This window comes from Sinohyriopsis cumingii, chromosome 10 (assembly GCF_028554795.1).
Source record: "Sinohyriopsis cumingii isolate HCF-2022 chromosome 10, ASM2855479v2, whole genome shotgun sequence".
NCBI lineage: Eukaryota > Metazoa > Mollusca > Bivalvia > Unionida > Unionidae > Sinohyriopsis > Sinohyriopsis cumingii.
Window position 1 is genome coordinate 12,562,614 of NC_142970.1, and position 17,209 is coordinate 12,579,822.

At 43.4% G+C, this 17,209-nt stretch overlaps 1 protein-coding gene across 1 annotated transcript in view; it reads right to left on the bottom strand.

Moving 5' to 3' along the window:
• Nucleotides 1-16,677, bottom strand: part of LOC149789608 (carnosine synthase 1-like) — a 166,728-nt gene extending 150,051 nt beyond the window's left edge. Inside the window, exon 1 of the mRNA XM_089971631.1 lies at nucleotides 16,536-16,677. The gene's annotated coding sequence lies outside the window, so the exon portion shown is untranslated. The remainder of the gene's footprint in view (nucleotides 1-16,535) is intronic.
• Nucleotides 16,678-17,209: the final 532 nt, after the last annotated feature.

Genomic DNA, 17,209 nt, shown 5'->3' on the forward strand with positions numbered 1-17,209 from the left:
TTCTTTTTGGGGCAATCTGGAGACCAATGTCCTTTCTCTTTACAATAATAACAGGTATCTTGACTTTTGTCCTTTTTAGCCCCTGTTTTTTTTTCTTTTTTGACGGTCTGGACACTCTGAAGACCAATGCCCTTTCTTCTGACAGATATAGCAAGTATCTTGACTTTTATCTCGAAAGGAAGGAGAGTAGTCCGTCGGCTGGTCTGAAGAGAATTTTCTAATGACCCCTCGCAAAGCTCTGACGAAACGTTCCATCTGGGTAGTCTCTTCCATCGTTCTCCTCGGTTTGAGAGTGAAATGAATAGTGAAAGGACAAGACACACACCCTTTTTATATACGCTGGTTTGCCATGACTATAAATTAGTCTGTGGTGTTTAAAGTTGAGTCATTTGACGTTTTTCACTCAAGATGAAACGATCACATTCATTCGAGAAGAAAGAAGAAGAAGAAAGTAAGAGGCAGAAACGTGATCTATCGCCTCGTACCAGAGCTGAAATCTTGGCACAAATTCATGCCAGTGATTTTGAAGAGGACATGAGTGAACCAGAATTTGAAACCTCTAAACCAAGTTCACCACCCTTAGTCAACCCTGAAAAGTACTATTCCATTCAAGAGACGGAAAAGCGCTCCTCTAGAAAATTTAGAACCACGGCTTACACCTACACGGTGAAGTTTCAAGATTTCAATGCCGACGTACCTTTGGAGAAAGCAGAAGGGTTTATCACCGAGATGTGGGATTCTTTGCTCACCACACTCAAGCGACAATGTCAACCCAAAGAAGACGATCGCTTGACACTATCCATAGATCACGACGGTTTGAAATCCCCTGTTTGGATCGAGTTTAGCAGACCTGCAGAACTAACCCCTTCCAAAATCATGGACAAGATTCAACACGTACAACAATCTAATGACCAGTTTGACATCACCGATGGTAAAGCCACACTGAAAATGGCCCACGTCTCTCTTCCTCAAGGGACAGGACGCAAAAAGATGTTATTGGTGAACGAGCTTCGCTGCATTAAGCGTAGTCTTGTCCAAATTCACAATCCTCATGACCAGATGTGTTTAGCCCGTGCCATCGTGGTGGGACGAACCTATGCCAACAAGAACGACACGGTAGAATGGAAAAGAACCTGGGAGAACATTCGAAAATCGAACCGAACCAAACAACGAAACGAAGCAGCACTCCTGTTGCAACAAGCTACCCTGTCCAAAGACACACCCTGTGGCATTCCTGAGATGCAAAAATTGCAAGATGCCCTAGCTCCACGCTACACCTTGAAAGTGCACCCTCAAGAAATGCGCGGGTCTCTGTTGTTTCGAGGCCAAGACTTTAAGGACGGAAAATACATTCATGTTTATCATCACGATGACCATTTCGATACCATTACCAGTATCACCGGATTCCTGGGATACAGATATTACTGTGAGAAATGTGACTATGGTTATAATAATTGAGAGCAACACAAGCATTGTGGATTGAAATGCCCAGGATGTTTGGCCTCTCCACCCTGTCTGAGCGAAGAACCAGTGCCTTGTTCGACTTGTCTGCGCACGTTTGTCAGCCCTACCTGTTACCAACAACGTTTGAAAACACAAGGTTCACAGAAGAAATGTGCTTGTCAACTCCTGAGATTGTGCCCTACGTGTAGACAAGGCATACGTACCAACAATGCCAAGGCACACGTATGTCGAGGAAAGAAAAAATGTCACATTTGTCACCACATCGTGGACTTGGAACACGAATGTTACGTGCAAAAATACCAACCCCCACCAGAGAAAGAGGACGGTCACAAGAAGAAAGGCAATTTCATCTTTTTCGATTTCGAATGCATGCAAGAGACTGGCATTCACATCCCTAATTTCTGCGTGGCTCATCGAGCGTGCGAGAAGTGCATTCAAGAACCTATCTTCAGTCATTGCCCTCACTGCAGCAAGATTCCTGGAGGACGTGAAAAAATCTTTCGGGGACCAAACACGTTAGCCGATTTTGCCCAATGGGTCTTAGACCCCATCGACAAGACGTGGAGCCAAGAGGACATCGAACGTTACGGAGATTGTCATCGTCATGCCACGGTGATGGCTCACAATTTCTCCGGATACGATGGACAGTTTCTTTTGAGGTACTATACGGAACATGGCACCGAACGTCCTAAAGTGATTTTGAACGGAGCCAAAATCATTTTCATGCAAGTGGGACAAGTACAGTTTAAAGATTCGATGAGTTACCTGGCCATGCCTTTGAGCCGAATGCCTAAAACGTTTGGAATGACAGAAATGGCTAAAGGGTACTTTCCACACTTTTTCAATACGGAAGCCAATCAACATGCCGTTCTACCCCATTTGCCTGAGGCTCACTATTACGACCCCGACAACATGCGTACCGAACAACGAGAAGCTTTCTACGCTTGGTACCAAGCTCACGCCTCGGACCCTTTCGACTTTCAGGAAGAAATGTTAAAGTATTGTCGTTCCGACGTGGACATTTTACGGCGTTGCTGTGGAAAATTTCGAGAACTGTTCATGGAACACGGAGGGGTCGATCCTTTGAAAGAAGCTTGCACCATTGCCAAAGCGTGTTCCTTAGTGTACCGCCAACGATTCATGCCTGAAAACACCGTGGCTGTCATCAGTCCTCAAACGACCCACTATGTCAAGCGTCAATACTCGGTCAAAGCCCTACGTTGGTTACATTACTTGTGCGACAAGGAAGACAAATGGATTCAGCATGCCCGCAACGGAGGAGGCGAAAAGACCATCGGAACGTATTCGGTAGATGGCTGGGACTTAGAAAACCCCAAGATCGTGTACGAGTTTAACGCTTGCTTATTTCACGGATGTCCCGTCTGTTACCCTGACCGTGGCACTAAAAATCAGTTTTTGCAACGAACCATGGAAGACTTGTACCAGGACACTTGTCAGCGACGCCTAAAGTTAGAACAGCAAGGATACCAAGTGGTGGAAATGTGGGAACACGAGTACGATCACCGTTTGAAAACCGATCCCGAGTTTAAACGCCTCGTGGAAAGTTACCAGTTCATGGACCCGCTGAACCCGAGGGATATTTTGTACGGAGGAAGGACCAATGCCACCTGTTTGCTGTACCAAGCCGACGAAGAGAAAGGAGAAGAATTCAAATACTTGGACGTGTGTTCGCTGTATCCCTACGTGTGCAAATATTGTCGCTTTCCTGTAGGGCACCCGCAATTGTTCACGGAACACATCGACCTGAAAAACATTCGACAATACGAAGGCTTGATCAAGTGCAAAGTTTTGCCTCCCACGAACCTATACCATCCCGTCTTACCTCACCATTGTCAAGGCAAACTGATGTTTCCCTTGTGCCGTACTTGTGCCGAAACGTGCAACCAGGACCAACCTTGCCATCACAGCCAGGAAGAACGTGCCTTGACGGGAACCTGGGTCAGCGTGGAATTGTTCAAAGCTCTGGACATGGGATACCAACTGTTAGAAGTGTACGAAATTTGCCACTTTCCCAAGACACAACAGTACCACAAGGGTGACCCTACTCAGAAAGGCATTTTCGCTGACTACGTGGATGCCTTTTTGAAACTGAAACAAGAAGCCAGCGGCTATCCTTCCTGGTGTCACACTCCCGAAGACCAAATACAATTCAAAGAGAAATACTACGCACAAGAAGGCATCTCTTTAGACCACATCGAAAAAAAACGAAAGCAGGCGATCGTTTGCCAAAGTGATGTTAAATTGCTTGTGGGGTAAAATGGCACAACGACCGTGTTTACCCAAGACGGAATATTTGACAGAACCTTCCCGCTACTTCCAGATGATTCACGACAAAACCAAATACATGAAACACGTGGACGTCGTTCGAGAGGATTTGATCTTGGTCAATTACGAAGAAGATCTGGACTTTGTACAAGACGATCCTTTTGGAAATGTCATCATTGCGGCTTACGTGACAGCTCATGCTCGCTTAAAATTGTACGAAGCTTTAGAACTGTTAGAAGAACGCGTCCTGTACTTTGACACGGACAGTTGCATTTACATCCATCACCCGATTCAACAGCACCCTGACATCGAAGGAGACCGTTTAGGAGCCTGGACAGACGAGCATCCCGACGACAAGATTCTAAGTTTCGTCAGTGGTGGTCCCAAAAATTACGGCTACGAATACCGGGACAAACAAGGAGAAGTGCACACGACGTGCAAAGTGAAAGGACTGACTCTGAATCATCGTACCAGTCGAGTGGTCAACTTTGGGGTATTGAAAGAAGCCTTGCAATCGGGAGAGGATGGAAACTTTAAAATGACCACTTATCAACCGAACAAGATTGTACGTTTACCCACTCACCACATCGTCAGTCGACCCCTGGAAAAAATCTATCAAATCGTGTACCAGAAGCGAGTGAGACTTCCCAATCACTTTACGTTGCCGTACGGTCACATCGATATTGGTCAGCATATAAAAAGGGACAACGTCCAAGACCAATAGTTCATTGTTCATTGAAGTAACTTACCATGTCGTTGACGAAGAAGAAACCAGATTGGTTAGGAGTCAAATGTTGGACATCACCGAGACCAGGGTTTTGAGGCTTGGACACAAGAGGTGGCCCAGTATGCACGAGAGTTATTCAAGGAAAAAAGTTACTTTTCAACCTGTGTTAGTGACGGTGCCAGAAGAACCCGTCACTCAGGACAGGACTGTCGTGGACAGGCCTGAAAGACCCTTTCGGGAGGACACTTGTGTGACCTTACCCCCTACTATAGAACTGGATAGAACTTTACCCAAAACATGTTGTACAGACACTTGTGTTTATTCCACGTTCATGGTTATCATGTGCCTTTTATTCTTGTACTTAAGCCTTTGGCTTTTATGTATTTTTGTCTTTCGTATTCATGTTTGAAAAAAACATTCAATAAACGTGTTCTGAAAAAGTATATAAACTCTTGTCTTGTTTGTTTTTCGTGTCACAAGTGACATTTCTCACACTATGGCTACCTCTGCTGTCTCTGCTCCCTCTTCCTCTACTGTCAAAGTCATCGACGAACACTTAGATCGTGCCAGTTGGGAGGCTTTGTATCTTCGCCATCCCTTTAACATGCTCATTGCTGGACCTAGCGGTTCAGGCAAAACCGAATTCGTCAAACGTTTGATCGAACATAAACATCATTTGATCGATCGACCCCCTCAACGAATCGTGTGGTGTTACAAAGAGTGGCAATCGGCGTACAGCCTCTTGCGAGAAAGTCAAGGCGATTCCATCGTGTTTGTGGAAGGCATTCCTAAAGAAGACGATGGCATCGTCTCTGACTCCCGTCTAACCCATTTGGTCATTTTCGACGACATGTTAGGAGAAGACGAAGAAGAAATTAAACTGTGGTTCACGCGCAAAGGGCATCACCGTAATGCCAGTGTCGTTTACATCACCCAAAATTTGTTTCAACAAAGTAAAGCCCATTGCACCATCAGTCTCAATGCGCATTACGTGGTCTTGTTTAAAAGCCCTCGAGATAAATCGCAAGTGTAAGTTAGGAACGCCTTGGCTGACTCAGGCGTACGACGATGCCACTCAAACGCCACACGCCTATTTACTCGTCGATTTGAAACCTACGACTCCCGAGGATTTGCGATTTCGTACCCACTTGTTTCACCACTGGTGCCAAGACGGAGGGCCTGTCCTGTACACGTCTCCGTCCTCGACTTCATTTCACTCTCCATAAAAAAATCTATAAAAACCTCAGACCCTTTTTCGTCTGTCTCACACAGTGTGAACATGACGTCCCTTCAGTCGCATCTTCCCGTCAAACTGATTCGTGCCTTGTATGGCATCAGTCGAGAAAAAGATCCACAAACACGAGCTCGTGTCTTAGAAGCTAGTCTCAAAGAAGTCTTACGATGGTTCACGGTGACGGCACGTAAATTACTCCAAGGAATCATTCAGATTCCTCATCAAACCAAACGCTTTTTCGATCGAAACAAAGTCGCTTTGGTCCAACTGGCCGATCCCCGCATCGACACTCAAACCAAAAAACAAATCATTTTGAAACCTGGAGGGAGCGGTACTCTAGGAGGGGTCATCATTCGCTCACTCTTAAGATGGGATCCTAATGCCCCCAAAGTTATACCCAAGACAAAAGTCCAACGAAGCCCCAAGAAGAAAAAGACCAGGTCCCCAAGGAGAACTTCTCCAGTGGCAGGGCCCTCCTCTGACCAGACACCACCACCCCGGAAAAAGAAAAGAAGCCCCCAGAAAAAGAAACAGAGAAAAAGTCCCCAGAAAAAGAAAAGTCCACAGAAAACTAGTCGCAAGAGAGGCACTTCGGCCAGGTCGCAACCTTACACTCGCAAACCACGACCTACCACGGCGGTGACTGCCTCTCCGGCAGCCTCACGTTTGTCCACTTCTCCGTTAATGACACCCAGAACTGAAGAGTACTTGGAGACGTTGATCACACCAAGAACTTCTCCGTTGATGACCCCCAAAAGAACTTCCCCAGTGGCAGGACCTTCCAATTTAGTGGCAGTGGCTGCTGCTCACAAAGTACCTTCTCCCAAAATCAAAGTTCAAGAAAGATCGGGCATGTTACAAGGTTTACTGGATTTGTCCAAGCAAGAACTGGCTCGATTTAGTCCGTTACGTACCCCTGCACGACGTGTCATGCCTGTCCTCAAACTAATACGACGTCAAGACAATCAGTGGCGACGCGTTCCAGTATAAAAAAGGCCTGTGACCAAGTCGGGGTATCAGTGTTTTTTGGTGCTCCTGAAGACTGAAAGATGTCACCCTCCAGAAAACCCCAAGGAAAGAAAAGGAAAGGACTGCCACCACGTTTAGCCAAACATGGGGACCTGTTATCTGTCCTGTCCAAAGCTTCTCCACCCCTACGAAAAAAACTCATTCAAAAGGCCTCCAAAGAGGTCATCGATACCGTGTGCGAATGTTGTTTGAACGTTTTGAAAGGCACGATCCCTTTGTCCAAACACCAGAAACAATGCTTAGGCAAACATCGTCACGTTCATCGCCAAATGGTTCAAAAGAAAATTCCCATTCGTCAAAAAAAGAAGATGTTAGTGCAACGTGGAGGTATTTTACCTCTCTTGTTAGGCCCCATACTGAAAGGAGTCTTGGGAACCATGTTGGGAGGACTGGTGGGAGCAAGATAAAAAGGCCTCGGAAGTTCCAAGATCTCAGAATCGACCCCTGACAACCCCATGGAAGGACGAAAACTAGCTTTAGTGCCTTACAAACGATGGATGGAATACCATCGGTGGCAAGAACAACACACCCCGCATTTACCTCCCAATCCCCATTTGAGCGAGATGTCCCAGTTACAACACGAATTGCAGTCCTTGATGGATCGCCAAGATTTGTCCGAAACAGAAAAATCGCAAAAGTACGGTCAACTCTTGCAACGACTGCAACTCTTTCACCCGAAAGCTTTAGACGAAACAGCTCTACCCACTCTGAAAGATTTTAAGACCTTGATGAAAAGTCCAGCACCATCACCAGTACCAGTACCAGTACCAGTACCACCAGTACACATGACCAAGACAGAAAAAGGAGAAGAAGAGGAAGGGTTTCAAACTCCACCAGAAAAAGTACGCAAGTTAACAACACCACCTACCTCCACAATTGGATGGATTAAAAAGATGATGACCACCCCTTCTTCATCACAAGAGAAAAAGAAAGTGAAGACAGAAGTGAAACAAGAACCGATATCCCCCGCTCAGATATCCTCCTCCTCTTCAACACCTATTGCCGGTCGCACACGCAAAGCATTGCAATCCAAGAAAATACCCCAAGAGAAAAAGAGTAGCATCCTCCAAGAGTGGGTGCCTTATTAACACACCAACCAACACAAAAAAAATGGAAAAAGTCTTAGCCAGCATTTACTACGATCCCCACCATTAATGCTGGCCGCCATGTATAGCCTATCGTGCTGAAAAATGGCGTTAAACCCCACAACAACAACAACTACTACGATCCCTCCCATCCTGCAGGTTACGCAGGAGTTCAAAAATTGTATCGTGCTGCCAAAACTCGACTGAAAAGTCTCCGTTTACCTCAAGTGCAACGATGGTTACAAGAACAAGCTACCTACACTTTACACAAACCCATTCGACGCAAGTTTGCCAGATGTCGCACCCGAGTGGAAGGCATCGATCATCAATGGCAAGCCGATTTAGCCGATGTCTCTCATTTGGCCAGCTACAATCGTGGCTACAAATATTTCTTTTGTGTCATCGACGTCTTTTCCAAATTTGCCTGGGTCGTACCCTTGACTTCCAAATCGAGCAGCGAGTTAGTGCGAGCCCTGCAACGGGTGTTGAAACAAAGCGGTCGTCACCCTCTTCGATGGCAAACGGACAAAGGCACCGAATTTCTGAACCAAGCTTTCCAAAAAGAATTAAAGAAACGTGACATTCATTTTTTTACCACCGAGAATCCCGAAACCAAAGCCAGCATCGTGGAACGTTTTCAACGCACTTTGAAAGAACGCATGTGGAAATATTGTACGTATCACCACACTCTGAAGTACATCGACATCTTACCGCACCTGGTGCAAGCGTACAACGAATCTTACCATCGAAGCATCGGACGTGCCCCGCAAGACGTGACTCCCGACAACGAAGTGTTGGTGTTTGAGCGTCTGTTTGGTACGTCCCCGACGAGGGCTGTCCCCGAGAAAAGTGGAATGTTGGCCGTAGGAGATTGGGTGCGCATTGGCAAAACCAAACGCACTTTCGACAAAGGTTACTTACCTAACTGGACGACCGAATTGTTTCGCGTCACTGGACGAGTGCATGGCCGTCATCCTGCCGTCTATAAATTGGAAGACATGAACGGAGAAGTGCTCAAAGGAACGTTTTATTTGCCCGAGTTACAACGTGTCACCAAAAAAGAAGACGACGTGTACGACATCGAAAGCATTCTCGAACGCAGAACCCGTAAAGTGGGCAAACGACGTGTCAAAGAAGTCAAAGTACGTTGGAAAGGATATCCACCCAGTTTTGATTCTTGGATCGACGCTTCGCAAGTCATCGACTATAAAAAGAAGTGACCATCATGCCTTTTCACACAGACGCAGCTACCTCGACCACTCCTCCTTCACCCGGTTCTTCTGTGCAAGATTTACAAAAACAACCCTTGTGGGTGTGGTGTGGAGAACGTGTGCCTAAAACGCAAATCGTCTTTTTCTGCCAAATCTTCGTGGTGTATTGTGTCATCGGGGCAGCCATCGCCAATTTGAGTTTGCAACAAGGAGACAAACAATTGTGGACCATTTTATTGAGCAGTTGCATCGGTTACCTGCTTCCTAATCCCTCCCTGAAATTCACCTCCAACGGGAACCACGGGAACCTTGTGTCCAGTGCCAGTGCCAGTCACCACTCCAACCACAACCAGAACCCCATTTTGGGCGGAGACACGCCTGTGACGTCCACTAACCCCTCGGACAGCCACAGAACTCTGGAATTATGAGTCACCAAAACCAATTTTACTTAATCTTACCCAGTGACAGTTCCATGGAGGTGTTTCCCAAGAACACGTTGTGCTGTTACACGGCCAAATTACCTCAAGCCATCCCCTTAGATCACGAAGCCCATTGGGAAGTGGCTTTAGTAGAAATGATTCACCCGACCCAAGTCCTCAATGTCCTTCCCAATCAAAATTTTTTTGATGTGGAAGTTCATGACGAACAATTGCAACAGTGGATGGATAGCAATGTCAAATATGACAAGAAAACCCGTACACAAAAGTACACCACCTATCACTTGTTCATTTCCCCAGGCTATTATTTTAGTGGTTAACATTTGGTCAGCACCATAGCCTCCAGGTTTAATGCCGTGTTTCTGAAAGCTTTGGAGCATGTTAACAAAAGTGTCACCATGGAGTACCACAAAACAGCTCGTCGCTTCTTGATGAAATTTGAACGGAGTAAAATCCTGTCCATTTTATTTTGTCCTGAATTGTATGACATGTTGGGCGGAGACATGAACCTGAGAATGAGCATGATGAAGAAAAGCGAATTACCCATCGTTTACGACAACGAGTCTTTTAGCAAGTTATTTCGTGCCCCGGTAGAACTGAACCAAGGACTGAATTTGATGTTTGTGTACTCCGATGTGGTGGAGTATAACGTGGTGGGACACACCTCCGTACCGTTACTGCGTGTCATTCCTTTCAAAGTGGATTCTGCCACGAACACTGACGAGGAGGGTGGAAACACTTACCACGTCCACCGCGAATTTGTACATCCTCACTATTTGCCTGTCAGTAAGTCGTATTTGGACACGGTCAACATTACTATAAAAGGAGATTTGGGACAAAATATTCCATTCACCAAAGGAAAAGTCACGGTGAAACTCCATTTTCGAAAACGGTTTTCTCACGATTCGTAAGTCATGTATCCAGTGTACCGAGGGGTTGCTCAACAGCGAGGACACGGTTTAGGAGATATGTTAAAATCGGCCTTTCGTTCGGTGGCCCCGGTGTTGAAACCGATGGTGACACGCGGATTGCACGCCTTGAAAGATGCGGCACTGACGCAAGGCAAAGAATTTCTCCAAAATGTCATCATCGACAAACAAAACCCTAAAGAAGCCTTCATGAGGGCAGGCAAAAATGTCTTGCTGCAAACGGGCAAAGACATTTTGGGTCACCGAGAAACACCTATAAATGCCCTGCACGCTACCGAGTCAGGCATTCAGCAAGGACAAGGCAGAAAGAGACGACGAAGAAAACACCCTTTCACCAGACTTCAAGCGAGAAAGGCCAAGAAAAGAAGAACCGTTCGAGACTTAGACGTTTTCGATTATTGAGAAAAGAGACAAAAAAATGATGCACCGAGAATCTTGCGCTTGTTCCAAGACGGAACTGGATCTGTTTGCCATGCCCCCCACGATGATGACGATGCAAGAATCCCAGTGGGTGGAATTTCACCCCGTCTCCTCATTGACCGATTCCCCTCCCATCGAGTTTGAAATCAAAGGACAGCCCGAAGATTGCATCGATCTGAATAGCAGTTACTTGTACCTGAAATTCAAAATTCTAGATAAGACTGGAGGTGCTATAGACGATGAAGCAGTAGCTCCCGTCAACAATTTCATGCATTCCTTGTTCAGTGGAGTGGACTTGTACTTGAATAACAAACTGGTCAGCAGCAGCATGGATACTTACCCTTATCGTGCCTACCTGGAAAATCTCTTGACGTACGGAATAGATGCCAAGAACACTCATCTCAATGCCTGTGTGGTATGGGAAGCTGACGAACCTACCAAGTTTGAAATATTGGAAACTGATGAAAAGAAAGACAACAATGATGGATTTGTAGAACGAAGAAAGAGAATCACGGGAGCCGACACAAGTTTAGAACTGATGGATCGTTTGCATTTGGACATGTGGTTGCAAGAAAAGTATTTGCTGAACGGGGTGGATGTCCGCCTGAGACTGAATCGTAGCAGTGCCGCTTTCCATTTGATGGCTGATAGTGACGGTTACAAAACCAAAATCCTAGAAGCCAGACTCTACGTACGCCGTGTGGAAGTGTTGCCTAAAGTGGGAAACGACATCAGTCAGACGTTGAGCAGAACGACTGCCAAGTATCCCATACGACGCGTGGAAGTGAAAACCTTCACCATTCCCAAGGGACAGCGATCCATGATCGAAGATCATCTGTTCCAAGGACAGTTACCCAAACGTTTGATCGTTGGTATCGTCGAGAATACAGCCTTCAACGGAGCTGCCGGAAAAAATCCTTTCTACTTTCAACACTTTGGCGTGTCCAAAATCGAAGTCAGTCGCGATGGCAAGACCTTGTGTACCCGACCTTTCGAACCTGACTTTACCAAGAAGAATTACTTGAGATCGTACTTGTCCCTGTACGAAGCCACCGGACAGTTAGAAACCAATACCAGTCACGGTATTACGTACGAGGATTATGCAGGAGGCTACGCTTTGTGGGCTTTCGATTTCACTCCAGACCAAGGCAGCGACGAGGGACATTTCCACCCTATAAAATCTGGCCAGATTCGTGTGGAAATTCAGTTTAAAGACCGAGACCCTGATGAAACGGTGAACGTCATCCTGTATGCAGAATTCGATAATACCATAGAAATCAACAGTTTGAGAGAAGTCATCCTAGATTACTAGAAACCATGGAAGACTGTTATCCCTCTTTACCTAGTGGAGAAACTTTTAGTGTTGGATTATTGTTAAAAAATGTTAGAGTTGTTGTTGTTTAGTGTTAAGTGATTTTTGAATAAAAAATGTTGTGTTTTAAAAAAATTGTTTGATGTTAGATTGTTGGATTATTGTTAAAAATGTTAGAGTTGTTGTTTAGTGTTAAGTGATTTTTGAATAAAAAATGTTGTGTTTTGAAAAAAATGCCCTTGTCTTTTGTTTAGCTATAAGAATGTTGGATTGATGCTCTTTCATTTCTTACTATCCCTCTCATGACACTCACTAAACGTTGCGACTCAAAAACCGTGTGAGGGAAGTTTTCCTTCACGTCCGCGCTTTGACTTTAAGAACCGGGTTGTTTCCAGTCTAACCATCCATTGTCGACTCATCCTCCTACGAAGATGTGCTCCAAACTAGCTAAACTCAACGAAGCCTACGTGAATTTGCATAGGGTCAGACACAGTCTGATACCGAAGCCAGAAGAAATAGAGAATGTGAGAATGTTAAAAATCACTGAAGACCTGATAGAAGAGCTCTTCAGAGAAGAAATGAACACGGAAAAAGAAGAATGGACAGAGAAGTACAGACTTCAGAGACAGCAGCAACAACAACAACAAGAGCAGCAGCAGCAACCTGAAGCTGACAGAGGCTTTGTCGATTGTCGTATCGACACCAAAGAGTTCTTCTTCTCTTTCCGAAGAAGCAGACCTATCGCCAGAAAGTCTATCCTCAGAGGACATCGCATTCTTAGAAACTAAAAGAATGCCATAGCAAACAAAAAAAACCAGCCCTTTTCAGGGCTACCCAATACTCTAGAATAGAAATAACAATCGATTTGCCAATGTGTGTAGGTAGAGTAGTGTGAAAATAAACACTAACTCTTTTTTAAAAAAATGTGAGGGTATGTGTTTGTGTGTTTGTGTTTGTAAGTGGTTAAGTAAGTTGGTATGGATAGTAGATTAAAATGATGTCTTTTTTGGTGTTTGAGTTGATATTTGGAGTTAGATTGCTTTGCGTATGTGGATAGTCTATTGAAGTGATTTATAAAAAATTTTAAAATAGTGATGGGTAGCATAAAAAAGTGAGTGAGTGTTTCTTTTAGGTCGGCGCGTTGTTTTATGGTCATGATCTAGGTAAGATCAATTTTATGTTTTTAGGGGATGTTTTCGTTCACGTCAGCGCTTTCAATATAAATTGAAACTCGTTCGGCAGTCCAGCTACCCTTGTTGATTGATCAAGACCAAAAATGAACACGAGACTGGAGAAACTGTTGGAACTTCATGTGCATCTGGAATATGCCAGGCGCATATTAAATGAACTGGCCGCGGAAGCCATTGTGGAGGAGGGAAGGATAAGAGAGGAGGAGGAAAGAAGAAACAAAGAAGAGGAGGAGAGAAGATATAAAGAAGAGGAAAGAAGATACAAAGAGGAGGAGAGAAGATACAAAGAAGAGGAGGAGGAGGAAAAGGAGAGAAGAAGAAGAAATTTCAGAATCCCAGAGAGCGAAAATTGGGATTCTGAAGCGACATATCCTGCCTCTGCTCTCTCCCCGCAAAAGGTAAAATGTAATTGGGGGATAAGATGTGCATGCGGTGCCAGGCCTGGAAGGTGTCACCATTAACCAGGTGTCCATGAAGTTCCAAACAAAAAAACAGCCCTTTTCAGGGCTACCCAATACTCTAGAAAAGAAATAACCATCAATTTGCCAATGTGTAGGTAGAGTAGTGTGAATATAAACACTAACTCTTTTTTAAGATAGTGTGAGGGTATGTGTTTGTGTGTTGGTGCTTGTAAGAGCTAAGGTATGTTTGTGTGAATAGTAGATTATGGGTTTCTTTATTGTTTCTTAGCGTAGGTGAAGAGTATAGTTAGGGTTCTGTAAGCGCTCACGTACGATTGTGTGGATAGTAGATTATGGATTTTGTTTATTGTTTCTTAGCGTATGTGAAGAGTATAGTTAGGGTTCTGTAAGCGCTCACGTACGATTGTGTGGATATTAGATTATGGATTTGTTTATTGTTTCTTAGCGTATGTGTTTGTGTGTTTGTGTTTGTGTGTTTGTGTTTGTACCCGCTCACGTACGATTGTGTGAATAGTAGATTATGGGTTTGTTTATTGTTTCTTAGCGTATGTGGAGAGTATAGTTTGGGTTTTGTAACCGCTCACGTACGATTGTGTGGATAGTAGATTATGGATTTTGTTTATTGTTTCTTAGCGTATGTGAAGAGTATAGTTAGGGTTCTGTAAGCGCTCACGTACGATTGTGTGGATATTAGATTATGGATTTTGTTTATTGTTTCTTAGCGTATGTGTTTGTATGTTTGTGTTTGTGTGTTTCTGTTTGTACCCGCTCACGTACGATTGTGTGGATAGTAGATTATGGGTTTGTTTATTGTTTCTTAGCGTATGTGGAGAGTATAGTTTGGGTTTTGTAACCGCTCACGTACGATTGTGTGGATAGTAGATTATGGATTTGTTTATTGTTTCTTAGCGTATGTGTTTGTGTGTTTGTGTTTGTGTGTTTGTGTTTGTACCCGCTCACGTACGATTGTGTGAATAGTAGATTATGGGTTTGTTTATTGTTTCTTAGCGTATGTGGAGAGTATAGTTTGGGTTTTGTAACCGCTCACGTACGATTGTGTGGATAGTAGATTATGGATTTTGTTTATTGTTTCTTAGCGTATGTGTTTGTGTGTTTGTGTTTGTGTGTTTGTGTTTGTGTGTTTGTGTTTGTACCCGCTCATTGAGTCATCCACCCTTGTGTCTTCCATGATGTTTAGGACGGACATGCTCATGTATGTCAGGTCCAAGTGGACTGTTGTTGATAGGACAGATACTAGTCAATGGATGAGGAGAGTTTACATAGAAAGACAAGGATGTCTCAAGAGAGTACTTGTGTATGGACCGGCAGTTAGAAGGAGTTTAAGAAGAAGAAGAAGAAGATGTGACAGATGCCATCTATGTTAATATTAATATTAACATAAACCCAAAGGCCCTTTTCAGGGCCAGCCATATTTCTCGAAAAGAGATAGCCTTTCCATTGCCTACCCCTTTTCTAAATTTAAATTTTAATTTAAATTTAAAAAAACTTTAAAAAAAAAAAAAAATCCCATATTCAATTCCCCTTGTCCCTAGACAAACCCAAACTCTATTCCCATGTTAATTTCCCTTGTCCCTAGACAAACCCAAACTCTATGTTAAATTCCCATTGTCCCTAAAGTGGCCCAGCGTTTTTCTCCATGTTAAATTTCCATTGTCCCTAAAGTGGCCCAGGGGTGTTTTTAATGCTAAGTCCCATTGTCCCTATGGTGGCCCACTTAACTACTTACATGCTCGCAATCATTGCTGATCTCATGTGATAACCAGCGCTTACCGAATTCCGCATGCCAACATGTGGAATGAAACAATATAAAATATTTTATGACGCTTTTCCTTTTAAAAAAATCAAATTAAAGAGAAACATGTTTTTTATTTTTTTATAACGTTTTCAGCACAGAAATAAACCTGCATTTCAAATAAATGAGCATTGCCGATTATTAGGAAACTATTTGGAGAAACGCCTGGGGTGTAGTGGAGTTTTTCTGAGTCTTAAACAGTTTTCATTGGGTCTTGAAATTTCTTATTTTGAGCAAGTACAAAATCAACGAAAATTGCTAACCAACAAGTAGAGCGTGACCAACAGAATTTCGTCCTACATTTGGATAATTCCCTCAGATTATTGTAATGTTAATGGCATTCTCAAGCTAATTATAAGGTAGTCAGATTTGTACATAGAATAGATGCCGTTCCCTTGTAATGCATTTAAAACAAAAGAAACGAATTACAAAAAAGTAGTATTAGTTTTACTTCTATTCCACGAAAGAAAGGAGAAACAGCGAATTTATATTACTATGCTTAAATACTATTTTATTTACACATTGCACGAAATCATCTGCTTCGGATTTGTTTTATAACGACCAGTCTACAAATCTCATTCCATACAAAAATTTAATGTTGTCCTGAAATGTGTAAGAACTATTTTGACTTTATCATTAGTATTGAATACATGTATTCTCCCAACTATAAATTGCTCTGCACATTACAATAAGGTACCAGGGAGTCTTCTTTAATTGTATAACTGCTAATATAATCCTTGTTTAGTTAGGCTATCGGGTATCACGACATCGCGTGTCACGACATCGGGTATTACGACATTTTACAGATTAGGTCATGAATAGGAGTCCTATTCAAAGCATGGGTAATCTACCTTGACAGACTGTAATTGATAAAACTTAAATATCGTAGAAGTCCATTGTCCATGAACTATTTTCGCTTATAGTCACATTGTCATGAAGCTATATGTGTCTTTTTGGAGAACCTGATTACACATACCTTTAAATGACGTTTGCTTGCTTTATTTCGCTCCTTGTCCATCGAAATTCCAATGAATATTATTGCATAAGTTCCTTGAGAAATGTTTAACGTCAAGTTCAATGATAAAAGTACATCGACATTTTTAGACGCTATCACCAAGAAGGGTAATCTTGTTTAATCCGGTTTCTGGCGTGCAATGACGTAACAGGAAGAGAGACTGTTGTTGGGGAGAAGTACAACATTTATAAATTGAGACGCGACAATGTCATCATTTATAAACAAAGCTTTGGGAAAACACCGACAGGAAGTATACGGCACACAAGTCCAATAAATTGGTGGCAATCAAGTAACTTGGTATATATCTTATGTAACCAAAGATTTACAAAAATGGTACTAACAGATGACTCGCTTGGCGCACAGCATTAAGAGGTTAGTGTTAGGAGTTGTCGGCCTAGTGTCAGGATAATGTGACTGGGTGAGACATCATGCTACATGTCTGCGGCATGATGCCCCAATGCTAGACATCACTATAAACTGCAACACTGCAGACATCGTAGCGATATGACTGAAAAACTGTCAAAGCTACGTTAAAAATCCAAATCACATCACATCACATATATCTTATGTATGGTATGTCGTGTCTTATGTTTCAGTTGATACATAATACCTGTTTTTCCAACACAAATATATTC